This window comes from Prionailurus bengalensis, chromosome C2 (genome assembly GCF_016509475.1).
Source record: "Prionailurus bengalensis isolate Pbe53 chromosome C2, Fcat_Pben_1.1_paternal_pri, whole genome shotgun sequence".
In the NCBI taxonomy this organism is placed as follows: Eukaryota; Metazoa; Chordata; class Mammalia; order Carnivora; family Felidae; genus Prionailurus; species Prionailurus bengalensis.
In genome coordinates this window covers 100,358,462-100,372,719 of record NC_057350.1, presented here as the reverse complement: position 1 = coordinate 100,372,719, position 14,258 = coordinate 100,358,462, and positions in this window count along the sequence as shown.

Below are 14,258 nucleotides of genomic sequence, written 5' to 3'. Positions count from 1 at the left end.
AGACAGATGGAGTGAGAGTGGGGGAGGGGCAGAGAGAGAGGGAGACACAGAATCTGAAGCAGGCTCCAGGCTCTGAGCTGTCAGCACAGAGCCCGACGTGGGGCTCGAACTTACGGACCGTGAGATCATGACCTGAGCCGAAGTCGGACAGTTAACCAACTGAGTCACCCAGGTGCCCCAGTTTACCAGATTTGTAAAAGCATGTTGTGCATGTAAAGAATTATGTTAGATATTAGGAGTATCTAAAACATACATCTAAAAACACATCTGACAAGCATGGTCAGATAAGAGAACATGGTCCTATAAACAAAGTTACAATGCAAAAAAGTTTTAAGTTTATTTTTATCTTTAGTATCTTTATAACCATCTACACATTCAGATCTAGCACCAGAAAGGAAATGGATGTAATTGAATCAGAGGATTCTGCAAGTAGGGCTCAGAGGAGAAGAAATCTAATGTGCTTGTCTGGTTCTTACCTCAGCAATCCACTTGGATGAACCCAGGAAACTCTCACTAAGAACCTATAAAAACATCTTTTGTTATTTTATCTTTCTGTTGGCTCTTTTATTTAACCATATAAAGACAAGTCTCTTTAAACTCCATTTTCCAACTTTTCACATTTTACCTCTCTCCTTCCCATCGCAGCCAAGGTATTTGGAGAATATTCTACATTGTTTTCTACTTCAACATCTTCCAAATATAATATCAAATATATATGCATATATAAATGTATGAAACATGTGAGATATAAACATAATGTAAAATGGACAAATGTAAACTGAAATCATAACTCATGAACTAGGACATTACTAATATTTTCTATCCTTACCTCCCTTGCAAGAACAGCCTCCCTCTAGTTTTGGTGTTTATCAGTAGCTTACAGTTTTGAAAATTAATTACATTGCATTCTTGTATAATCTTAAATATAATAGTGTTTAGTTGTTACTGTTCGAAGGTTGTTAAAGTTTCATTATGCTTTGTTATACTTCTGGAACTTGTTTTTTTAAATCACCTTTGATTTCTAAAATTATTCTACTTTGTTGTGGGTGATTGTAGTTCATTTGTTCCTCACTGATGTATAATATTCTACTGTGTTAATAACTACAGTTTATTTACTTGTTGACTTGTTGATCAATAGTTACCATATTTTCTATCTTTCTTTATCTTCTTTTTTAAACAAATAATGTAGATCTGGGCATTCTTGTACATGTCTTCATTGCACAGGTACAAGAATTTCTCTGAGATGCCTATGTAGGAACAGAAGTAATGCATCATATTTGAACCTTCAACTTCATTGTATGATTTCACTTTGTGATCTAAAGTGGTTATAACAGGGGCACCTGGGTGGCACAGTGGGCTAAGCATCTGACTTTTGATTTCAGCTCAGTTCATGATCTCACTGTTTGTGACGAGCCCCGTGTTGGGCTCCATGCTAACAGCATAGAACCTACTTGGGATTCTCTCTCTCCCTCTCTCTCTCTGCCCCTCCCTTGCATGTTCTCACTCTCTCTTTCTCTCTTTCTAAATAAATAAATAAACTTAAAAAAATACAAGCCCAAGAAAAAAGGTATTTTTTTAAATGAAGTGGTTATAATACTTTACCTTCCCAGCAGCAACATATATAAAATGACAAATGAACATTTTCCTTAAGATTCTGAACATTGTAGCCAGACTGCCTGGGATTGTTTTTCCTTTGAATTAAAGTGCATAATTGAAGTGCATTCAGAAAAGTGTGCAGATCATAAGTGTACAGCTTGATGAATTCTCATAAATTGAACCTACCTTTGTATCCAGTACCTAGATTGAGAAACTGAAAATCACTGGCAACTACAGGGGTTTTCTCTTCTTTTCCAGTATGACGTCACCATACCTCCAGAGCAACTGTTATCTTTATTTCTAATCTCATAGATTAGTCTTGTCTGTTTATAAATTTTATAATATTGGAATCATTGGACATATATTTGTGCTTGGATTTGCTGTTCAGTCCATATTGTTGAGTATAATGGTATCCCATTCTTTCTCATAGACAAATAGTGTGTCCTTGTGCAAATACACCATGAATAATTATGCATCCATTCTGTTTATTAGCAACTGGATAGGTTTCAGTTTGGCTCCATTTTTAATAATGCTGCCTGTAAACATTCTTGTACTGTTTTGGTGAACATACCTGCATTTCTGTTGGGTTATACAAAAATGGAAGTGCTGATTTTTCTACACCCGTCTTCAGTAGATACTGCTGAATAATTTGCCCAAGCATCTGCATTAATTTCCACTCTCTCCTAGCAGTGGATGAGACTTGCACTTGCCCCACATCCTTACCACAATTTATTTGTTTTATTTCTGCACTTCTGCTTTGTTTTCTTTTAGTTGTTTTGTTTCCTTTTTAATCCTTGGAAGGGGAGCATCTTAGGGTATAGCATTTCAGACCGGTTTTATTTTGCATTTTCTGATTCCTATGAAGGTGGAAGCATTTTCAGATGTTTATAGACCATTTGGATATCCTTTTTGTGAAGATCCTGTTCAAATCTTTGACAGTTTTCAAAAATCAATATCTCAGTATTTTTCTGACCAGTATTCTGCATGCAAAGACTTTGTTCAGCTATTTATTTTAAATATTAGGCCCCAACCTGTGGCTTGTCTTGTCAATCTCTCTTTCTTCTGATGATTTTTACATAATATAGACCAAATTATCAAGTATTTCCTTCGGATTATTGCTTTAGCATCATGTGTTTAAAAATATTGCAATACATCAAGTGCATTAAGTTGTTTCCCTATAGAGTAAATCCTTGGATTTCAAGTAATTTGTTCTGTGAGCATTCCCCAAGATGAGTGAATATTTTTAATAAATTTTAACTTGATAAATGAGAGATGTCTTGAATTACCAATAGTATTTCACCCAATGTCGCATGATCATAACTTAGCCAATGGTTCTTCTTTTTTATTTGCCTGTATCTTTTTGTTTATTTATTTTTTATTTTTAAAATTTGCATGAATGTTAGTTAGCACATAGTGCAACAGTGATTTCTGGAGTAGATTCCTTAGTGCCCCTTACCCATTTAGCCGATCCCCCCTCCCACAACCCCTCCAGTAACCTTCTGTTGTTCTCCAATTTAAGAGTCTCTTAAGTTTTGTCCACTCCCCTGTTTTTATGTGATTTTTGCTTGTGTTCCCTTATGTTCATCTGTTTTGAATCTTAAAGTCCTCATATGAGTGAAGTCATATGATATTTGTCTTTCTCTGACTGACTAATTTCACTTACATAATACCCTCCAGTTCCATCCACCTAGTTGCAAATGGCAGGATTTCATTCTTTTTGATTGCCGAGTAATACTCCATTGTGTATATATACAACATCCCCTTTATCCATTCATCCATTGATGGACATTTGGGCTGTTTCCATACTTTGGCTCTTGTTGATAGTGCTGCTATAAACATTGGGGTCCATGTACCCCTTTGGAACAGCATACCTGTATCTCTTGGATAAATACCTAGTAGTGCAATTGCTGGGTCGTAAGGTAGTTCTATTTTTAATTTTTTAGGAACCTCCATAGTGCTTTCCAGAGTGGCTGCACCAGTTTGCATTCCCACCAGGAGTGCAAAAGAAGTACTCTTTTTCTGCATCCTTGCCAACATCTGTTGGTTCCTGAGTTGTTAATGTTAGCCATTTGACAGGTGTGAAGTGATATCTCAGTGTGGTTTTGATTTGTATTTCTCTGATGATGAGTGATGTTGACCATTTTTTCATGTGTTGATTGGCCATCTGGATGTCTTTTTGGAAAAGTGTCTATTCATGTCTTTTGCCCATTTCTTCACTGGATTATTTGTTTTTTGGGTGTTGAGTTTGATAAGCTCTTTATAGATTTTGGATAATCTTTATCTGATATGTAGTTTGCAAATTTCTTCTTTCATTCTATCGGTTGCCTTTTAGTTTTGCTGATTGTTTCCTTCACTGTGCAGAAGCTATTTATTTTGATGAGGTTTCAATAGTTCATTTTTGCTTGGTTTCCCTTGTCTCTGGAGATGTGTTGAGTAAGAACTTGCTGTGGCCAGGGTCAAAGAGGTTTTAGCCTCGAGGATTTTGATGGCTTCCTGTCTTACATTTAGGTCTTTTATCCATTTTGAGTTTATTTTTGTGTATGGTGTAAGAAACTGGTCCAGATTCATTCTTCTCCATGTCACTGTCCAGTTTTCCCAGCACCACTTGCTGAAGAGATGTATTTTTTCCATTGGATATTCTTTCCTGCTTTGTCAAAGATTAGTTTGCCATACATTTGTAGGTCCATTTCTGGGTTCTCTATTCTGTTCCATTGATCTGAGTGTCTGTTCTTGTGCCACTACCATACTATCTTGATGATTACAGCTTTGTAATACAGCTGAAGTCCAGGATTATGATGTCTCCAGCTTTGTTTTTCTTTTTCAAGATTGCTTTGGCTATTCGGGGTCTTTTCTGGTTCCATACAAATTTTAGGATTGTTTGTCCTAGCTCTGTGAAGAATGCTGGTGTTATTTTGATAGGGATTTCACTGAATATGTAGATTGCTTTGGGTAGTATTCACATTTTAACAATATTTGTTCTTCCTACCCAGGATAATGGAATATGTTTCTATTTTTTTGTGTGTGTGTTTTCTTCAATTTGTTTCACAAGGTTTCTATACTTTTCAGTGTATAGATTTTTCACCTCTTTGTTTAGATTTATTCCTAGGGATTTTATGGGTTTTGGTGCAATTATAAATGGGATCAATTCCTTGATTTCTCTTTCTGTTGCTTCATTGCTGGTGTGTAGGAATGCAACTGATTTCTGTGCATTGATTTTGTATCTTGCAATTTTGCTGAATTCATTGATCAGTTGTAGACATTTTTTGGTGTGATCTTTTGGGTTTTCCATAAAGAGTTTCATGTTATCTGTGAAGAGTGATAGTTTGACCTCCTCTTGGCCAATATGGATAACTTCCTTTGTGTTGTCTGATTGCTGAGGCTCAGACTTCCAATACTATGTTGAATAACAGTGGTGAGAGTGGACATCCCTGTCTTGTTTCTCACCTTAGGGGGAAAGCTCTCAGTTTTTTCCCCATGAGGATGATATTAGCATTGGGTTTTTCATATATGGCTTTTATGATCTCAAGGTATGATCCTTCTATCCCTATATTTTGAAGGTTTTTATCAAGAAAGGATCCTGTATTTTGTCAAATGCTTTCTCTACATCTATTGAGAGGATGATGTGGTTCTTGTCCTTTCTTTTATTGATGTGATGAATCACGTTAATTGTTTTGTGGATATTAAACCAGCCCTGCATCCCAGGTATAAATCCTACCTTGGCCGTGGTGAAGAATTTTTTTTAATGCATTGTTCGATCTGGTTTGGCTAATATCTTGTTGAGGATTTTTGCATCCTTGTTCATCAGGGGAATTGATCTATATCTCCTTTTTAGTGGGGTCTCTGTTTGGTTTTGGAATTAAGGTAATGCTGGCTTCATAGAAAGAGTTTGGAAGTTTTCTTTCCATTTCTATTTTTTTGGAATAGCTTCAAGAGAATAGGTGTTAACTCTTTCTTAAATGTTTGGTAGAATTCCCCTGGAAAGCCATCTGGCCCTGGACTCTGGTTTTTTTGGCAAATTTTTGATTACTAATTCAATTTCTTTACTGGTTTTGGGTCTGTTCAAATTTTCTGTTTCTTTCTGTTTCAGTTTTGGTAGTTTATATGTTTCTAGGAATTTGTTAATTCCTTCCAGATTGCCGATTTTATTGGCATATGATTGTTCATAATATTTTCTTATTATTGTTTTTATTTCTGCTTTGTTGGTTGTGATCTCTCCTCTTTCATTCTTGATTTTATTTTATGGGGTCCTTTCCTTTTTCTTTTTCATCAAAATGGCTAGGGATTTATCAGTTTTGTTAATTCTTTCAAAGAACCACTTCTGGTATCATTGATCTGTTCTACCGTTGTTTTGGTTTGGATAGCATTGATTTCTGCTCTAATCTTTATTATTTCCTGTCTTCTGGTTTGGGGTTTTATTTGTTGTTCCTTTTCCAGCTCTTTAAGGTGTTAGGTAGGGTTGTGTGTCTGTGACCTTTCTTCCTTCTTTAGGAAGGCTTGGATTGCTATATACTTCCTTCTTATAACCACCTTTGCTGTGTCCCAAAGGTTTTGGCCTGTGGTGTTATCATTTTCATTGGCTTCTATGTACTTTTAATTTCCTCTTTAACTTCTTGGTTATCCCATTCATTCTTTACTAGGATGGTCTTTAGTCTCTAAGTATTTATTATCTTTCCACATTTTTTCTTGTGGTTGATTTCGAGTTTCATAGTGTTGTGGTCTGGACATATGCATGGTATGATCTCAATCTTTTGTACTTATTGAGGACTGATTTGTGTCCCAGTATGTGATGTATTCTGGAGAATTAACCGTGTGCTCTGGAGAAGAATGTGTATTCCACTGCTTTAAGATGAAATGCTCTGAATATATCTGTTAATTCCATACGGTCCAGTGTATTATTTAAAGCCAATGTTTCCTTGTTGATTTTCTTTTTAGATGATCTGTTGATTGCTGTAAATGTGGTGTTGCAATCCGCTACTATTATGGTAGTATTAGCAATGAGTTTCTTTATGTATGTGATTAATTTATTTATATATTTGGATACTACCACATTTGGAGCATAACATAAATATTTACAGTTGTTAGCTCTTCTTGGTGGATAGCCCCCTTAATTATGATATGATGCCCTTCTTCATCTCTAGTTACAACCTTTATTTTAAACTCTAGATTGTCTAATATAAGTATGTCTATTCTGGCTTTCTTTTGTTGACCATTGGCATGATAGATAGTTCTCCATCCTCTTTCTTTCAATATGAAGGTGTTTTTAGGTCTAAAGTGGATCTCTTGTAAACAGCATATAGATGGATCTTCTTTTTTTGCTATTCTGGTACCTTGTCTTTTGATTGGAGCATTTAATCCACTGACGTTTAGAGTGAGTACTGAAAGATATGACTTTGTTGCCATTATGTTGCCTGTAGAGTTGGAGTTTCTGGTGTTCTCTGGTCCTTTCTAGTCTTTGTTACCTTTGTTTTTGTTTTGTTTTGTTTTGTTTTGTTTTTGTTTTTTTCTTTCTCCCCTCAGGGAGTCTCCCTTAGAATTTCTTGCAGGGCTGCGTTAGTGGTCATGAACTCCTTTAATTTTTGTTTGTCTAAGAAACTTTTTATCTCCCCTTCTATTTTGAATGACAGCCTTGCTGGATAAAGAATTCTTGGCTGCATATTTTTCTGATTCAGCACATTTTATATATCCTGCCACTCCTTTCTGGCCTGCCAAGTTTCTGTGGATGCAAACCTGATCTGTCTTCCCTTGTAGGTTTAGAACTCTTTTCCTTTGCTGCTTTCATGATTCTCTACTTACCTGAGTAATTTGTGAATTTGACTGTGATGCGCCTTGTTGATGGTTGGTTTTTGTTGAATCTAATGGGAGTCCTCTGTGCTTCCTGGATTTTGATGTCTGTGTCTTTCCCCAGGTTAGGAAAATTTTCTGCTATGATTTGCTTAGATAACCTCTATGTATTTTTCTCTCTCTTCATCTCCTGGGATCCCTATGATTCTGATGTTGTTCCTTTTTAATAAGTCACTGATTTCTCTAATTCTTAAATTGTGCTCTTTTCCCTTAGTCTCTGTGTTTTTTTCTGCTTCGTTATTCTCCACAAGTTTGTCCTGTATATCCGAGTCCCTTCTTGCCTCATCCATCTTTGCCACCATGGCATCCACCCATGACTGCAGCTCAGTTATAGAATTTGTTATTTCATTCAACTAGCTTTTACTTCTTTTATCTCCACAGAAAGGGATTCTGATCTATTTTTGACCCCAGCTAGTATTCTTATTATCGTGATTCTAAATTCTGGTTCAGACATCTTGCTTCTATCAGTGTTGATTAAATCCCTGGCTATCGTTTCTTCCTGCTCTTTCTTTTGGAGTGAATTCCTTCATTTTGTCATTTTCAAGGAATAAAAGGAATTAATAAGGTAAAAATATTAAATTAAAAAATTAAAAACAACACACACACACACACACACACACACACACACATACACACACAAATCAAATAAATGATTCTAGATCCTAAGTGTGTTTGGTCTGGGTGTTGAAAAGACTTGGATAGATTAGAGAAAAATGGGGGGAAAAAGGACAACATTTGTAAATTTGAAAGAGTGAATACAATGAAATAGAATAAAATGAAGTGATGGAAGTAAAATAGAATTTGAAAAATTTACAAAAAAGTAAAATACAGTAGAAAAAATTTAAAGGAAAATATTTTTAATAAAAATTGAAAATAAAATTTTTTTTCTCTTTCTGTATTCAAGAAAAAGAACCGAAAAAGAAACAAAAAGGTAAATTAAATAGATGGACCAGCGAACAGACTGAAATATGATTGAAATTACAGTTTTTTCCCTTATAAGTCAAACTATGAAGTACTTTATCGTCTATAAACTAAGAAGTCAGAGAGAGTTGTGGTGTTCCTGTAGAGTGAAGTTGGCTTGGTTGGACTGGGCTCAGTGTTGCCTCCATTCTCCACTGGATGGCACTGCTTAACTTACTGGGTTGGATTGTTGTGGGACTTGTAGGTGTGTATGCGCATGCATGGGAGGAATGAAAATGGCGTCACCAGCTACCCAGTCTTTAGTATCAGAGCTCTGTTCTTGCTGACCAGCAATCATGCACCCCTCCTTTGTCTCTGGCTTCTGTCCACTCCCTGCTTTTACACTTTCCATGACCCAGCCCCGGGCAGCACCTCCCTCCTGAGTTTTATCCCAGATGCAGCGGTGTTTCATGACCCCTCACTCTGAGGGACTGTGGCTTTACAGGCTCAGATCCTCTGGGAGAGGGTCTCACTGAGCAATGGCTGGGTGCTGACTGCACCCAGGAACGTTCGCAGAACCATGATGCTGCTGATGCCCAGAGACTGTGGCTAGGTGCCAGCCCGCCCCAGAAAAAGTTCACACGATTGTGTAGCAGCAGTGTTTCAGGGATTATGGAAAATCACAACACATATCAGGCACCAGGCTTCACCCTTAATGATCTTGTTCCAGCACCAGTGAATGCAGTTGTTCTCTGGGGTCTGCTGGGACCAGGTCATCTCACAGCCTCTACCAGATGTTGTCCTAGCAGGGGAACTGCCTCACCCCATGTGGCCCAAGGACCACCCCCAGACTTCACTCTGCTCCTCGGGATTCGTCCTTCTCACCAGAGAACCACCATGTAGCAAGCTGCAGAGTTTCAGACTCTGTGCTCCCCCTGTTTTATAGAGTCTTAATGGAATTTCAACCTTCACCTTTCTCCCCCTTTTTTCAGTCCCTGTGGCTGTTTTCATTTGCCACTTTCTCTCCGGGTGCTTTTGGGGGAGGTGCTTTTCTGTACTCTTCCCTTGTCTCTGTCATCTCTCTGCAAGTAAAAAACAGCTCTTTGCCCTCTGCAGCTTTCTCCCACAGTTCACCTCTCCACGCTGTGTACCTGCTGAGTTCTGTGGTTCAGGTTGTGTAGATTGTTTTGCTAATCCTCAAATCAGTTTTCTAGGTGTGCAGCATAGTTTAGTGTTGATCTGGGTGTACTTCATGGATGCCAGACGCAAAAACAAACAAACAAACAAACAAACAAAAAAACTTCTATGCTGTTCTGCCATCTTGGCTCCTCCCCCCAATGGTTATTGAAATTCACTTTGATGTACAGGTACTTTGGATTACAAGCATGTTTCCAGAATGAATCATGCTTGCAAACCAAGGTTTTACTGTATGTTATTTTAAAACATGGTTTTACATTTTGTATTTACCTTTAATACATTGGAACTGATTTGGTGTATGTTGTGAAGTAGAGGACAAGACTCTGTGGTTTTAATCCTTAAACCAATACATTTGCTGTATAAACAGGGTGAATTACTCAGCACACTTGGCCCTCAGGTTCTTTACCTGTGAAGTTGGGATAATAATACTATCTAACACTTATTCTATCAACTGCTGAGGCCATTGTCAACAGATTGCTTCATCTGTCAGCCTATTCAGGGAGGGGTTCAGCTTTAGAGAGCTGCTTCACTCGATCCCCCTCCCCTGAGGAGTCTGGCATCCCATGGTTGATTAGTACAAGGGAATTAAGTCCCTTGTCTCTGTCACCTCTACTCAGACAGTTCTCACAGTTGTCCTAGTTTCAGAACTCCCCATATGGTAGGCTAAGGGGTCTCTTGGGATTACCTCACAGCTTGATTTCTCCCTCTGCCTAATCTCACTTCCTTCTTTTCCTTCCACAGATGCGTTCACAGGAGTAAACATTAATAAATCTTCTCCATCCTAATCTGCACCTCAAAGTCAGCTTCCTTGTAGATGAAAGCAACCTGCCACACTCCCTCACTGGGAATTTCATTTAGGAAGATCAAGTAAGTTAATATATGTAAAGTACTGGCATGCTGCTAATTACCATCCAGTATAATCAAAGAAAAACCAGAGGAAGTTCTTGGTAGAAAATGACCCCCACAGTAAGACATGAATGGTGAGCAGTTCTTGACAAGAATAAGTTGCAGTGGGTAGAAGGGCGAATGTTCCAGACACTGGAAATATCACATGCAAAAACTCTGAAAGAAGAGCTAGAAACTGTAAGGCATTAAGTGTGGCCTGAGTGTATTATGGGAAGTGGTAGGATGTTCCAAAACAATGCTGGACAGGTAAGGAGTCAGCTCTTGCAGTGGCTCATCGTCTGTGCCAAGAAATTTATATCTTTTATTAAGAGGATTGAAAGGGCCAAAAAGAAGCCATTCCTGGAATTCATAAAGATCAGTGTTATATGTTTTCAAGATTGTTGTAGCTCCAGAGAAGTGAATAAATTAGAGAGAAGTATTAGTTGGAAGCTAGAGTATTAGTCTATTTTAGTGATGATAGTGACAGAGAGTAAGTGCCAGTGCATCCAGAACCAAGTAGTTAGGATTGTCACAACTTAGTAAATTCTTCGTTAAGAGGAGTGTTGGACACAGAGGTCATGACTGAAACTCTTGCCTGTGATTTCGATTACTGCATATATGATATACTCTGCTTGAGCTAGGAAATTGAGAGGAAGAGGTCTGACACAGAGTGGAAAACTTTTAATTAATTTTTAGATATGTATTAAACTACTATTTGAAAATCCACTTGGATTTATTTTTAAATTTTAAGATTGTAAAAAAAGAGGTTTTGGTAGCAGGTGCACATATTAGTGATGTATAAATTTTGGTGTTATGAGCATATTTTTATCAGTTTTAATTGGTGAATGAAAAAAAGTAAATAGTAAAGATACTATCAATTGGATAAAAAGGTGTTTTATGACTGTGGTATATCAGACAATGGAATATTATTTAGTAGTAAAACTAATTGAGCTATCATACCATGAAAAGCCATGAAGAGAATTTAAATGCATATTAGTAAGTAGAAGAAGCCAATCTGAAAGAGTTACATACTGTATGTTTCTAACTATACAACATCCTGGAAAAAGCAAAACTGTAGTCGCAGTAAAAAGATTAGTGGTTACCAGGCTTTAAGGGAGAACGGGATGGATAGGCAGAGCACAGAGGACTTTTAAGGCAGTGAGACTACTCTGTATGACACTATAAGGCTGAATACATTAAATATGTCATTATACATTTGTCCAAACCCATAGACCAAGAGTGAACCCTAATGTAAATTGTGGATTTTAGGTAATAATGATGTGTCAGTGTAGGTTCATCAATTGTAACAAATGTACCACTGTGGTGAGGGATTTTGATAATGAGGAAGGCTATGCATGTGTGGAAGCAAGGGGTATGTGGGAAATCACTGTACCTTCTGCTTGATATTACTATGAACCTGAAACTGATCTAAAAAAGAAGGCTATTAAAAAAGTTCTTTATATACTCTAAGGTTCAGTACAGATTATTGCTTATATGGTATATAGCAAGGGGATAATAACACAAGTTCTTTGCCAGGTATCTTTCTATTTAAAATCCATTCAATGGGGCGCCTGGGTGGCGCAGTCGGTTAAGCGTCCGACTTCAGCCAGGTCACGATCTCGCGGTCCGTGAGTTCGAGCCCCGCATCGGGCTCTGGGCTGATGGCTCAGAGCCTGGAGCCTGTTTCTGATTCTGTGTCTCCCTCTCTCTCTGCCCCTCCCCCGTTCATGCTCTGTCTCTCTCTGTCCCAAAAATAAATAAACGTTGAAAAAAAAAATTAAAAAAAAATAAAATAAAATAAAATCCATTCAAAAACGAACAAACAAACAAACAAACATTGTCTACTAAGTGGCAATTACAACTTTAACTGCAATGTAAACATCCATCAGCAAATTTACAAAGAATTTCTGCCATATGGTTCTTACGTCTTGATGGCAAGAATCACACCCTAAATGATTACCATAAATAGCGAACTATACATTTGGTTACAGGGGATAGATTTTAAAGATAATAAATTGAAAAGATCATGGTGAAGGGAATTGAGAGTGTAGGAGATGGTGTTCGGTTGGAATTTCAAAGAGGGTGCTACTAAGTCTCATTGGAAAATAACATGTGAGCAGAGGTTAGGAAAAGGTTTAGCTTCATTTGTTCCAGCCAAAGTAACAATGAAATAAGCACAGCAGATGTATCTGAGGATCAGCAAGGAGGCCAGTGGACTGAGTAAAGTAAGATGAAAGGTGAGATTCATGACATGCTTGGTCCTACAACAATCATCTTTTTGTTTGTGTGTTTTAAATACTTACTGATTTAGGGGCGCCTGGGTGGCTCAGTGGGTTGAGCACCCGACTCTTGATTTTGGCTCAGGTCATGATCTCAAGGTGTTTGGGCATGGCATCGAGCCCAGAGTCAGGCTTGGCGCTGAGCGTAGAGCCTGCTTAAGGTTCTATCTTCCACTGTCCCTCTCCTCCACTCACACATGCACACACATTCTCTCTCTCTGAAATAAAGGAGAAAAGGAAAAGGAAAAAAAAAACTTATTGTTTTATGTTATTAATTCAGTATTTTTTGTGTGTGTTTTTTGTTTTTTGTTTTTTTTTTTTTTTTAGTTTTTTACTCTCACTTAAGTTTTCTTATCTTCTTTGCTCAAGTGAGCTGGAATTCATTTATTCAATTTAAAAAACTCTAGTATTTTCAAGATTCAGTCTCACAGTGGGTATATTTTGCATTCTATCTAGTGGTATATACTCTTAATTTTAAAAGTCGATATTTGTTGAAACAAATTGGATACAAAATTATAAAGTGATATGCTAGATTGTGATTTAAAATTTTTGTTAATTTTATTTATTTTTCAGAGAGAGAGAGAATGTGGGGGAGGGGCAGAGAGAGAGAAGGAGACACAGAATCCAAAGCAGGCTCCAGGCTCCAAGCTGTCAGCACAGAGCCCAACACAGGTCTTGAACCCATGAACTGTGAGATCATGACCTGAGTTGAAGTCAGACACTTAACTGACTGAGCCACCCAGGCACCCTGAGACTGTGATTTTAAAAGTAGTGGTGCACCTATATAAATGATCCCCTAGCCCTCACCCTATTCACATTGGGATTCTACCAACTGACCCACCCAGGCGCCCCCTACGGTATATTTTATAGCCTTACTATATATAATACTTGTGTAGACTTGACTCTACATTTAGTTTGTTTTATTGCCAACACTAAGCTTTTTGCATTGTCTTTCTCTTTCTTAAGTTTGTATTTTCTTTTACTTTTTATTAAAAGACAAATTATTCTTGTATAATTTATTCAGGAAGGTACATTAGTGATGTAATTACTGAAGCCTTGCTCCAATGACTTTAATTGAAGAATAATTTGTAAGCACCTACTATAGATCAGAGAAGACCATTTATTTGCTTAGTGCATAAAAAGTATGGCAGTGTTGAAAATTTTTGAATTGTTAGCGTTCTTTGTGTAACTCCCTACCTACCATCCCCCAGAAAGTTATTTGGTTGTAGCTTTATTATCAAAGTCCTTTAATGTTTCCAGCCCATTTTTTCCCCCTGTGTTTTTCCCTCATTTCCTTTCTGTATAACTTGTATGCTTATGGAATTTTTGAATACTTGAAATTAAAATATTTCAATGAAATAACAGTTGATATTAGAATAGTTTGGGTTTGCTCATAGATTCGTCAGTCTTCTATTTTTTTTTAAAGTTTATTTATTTTGAGAGAGAGAGAAAGAGAGAGAGCAGGGGAGAGGCAGAAAGAGAGGAAGATAGAGATTCCCAAGCAGACTCACACTGTCAGCTCAGAGCCCAATAAAGGGTTCAATCTCACCAACCATGAGA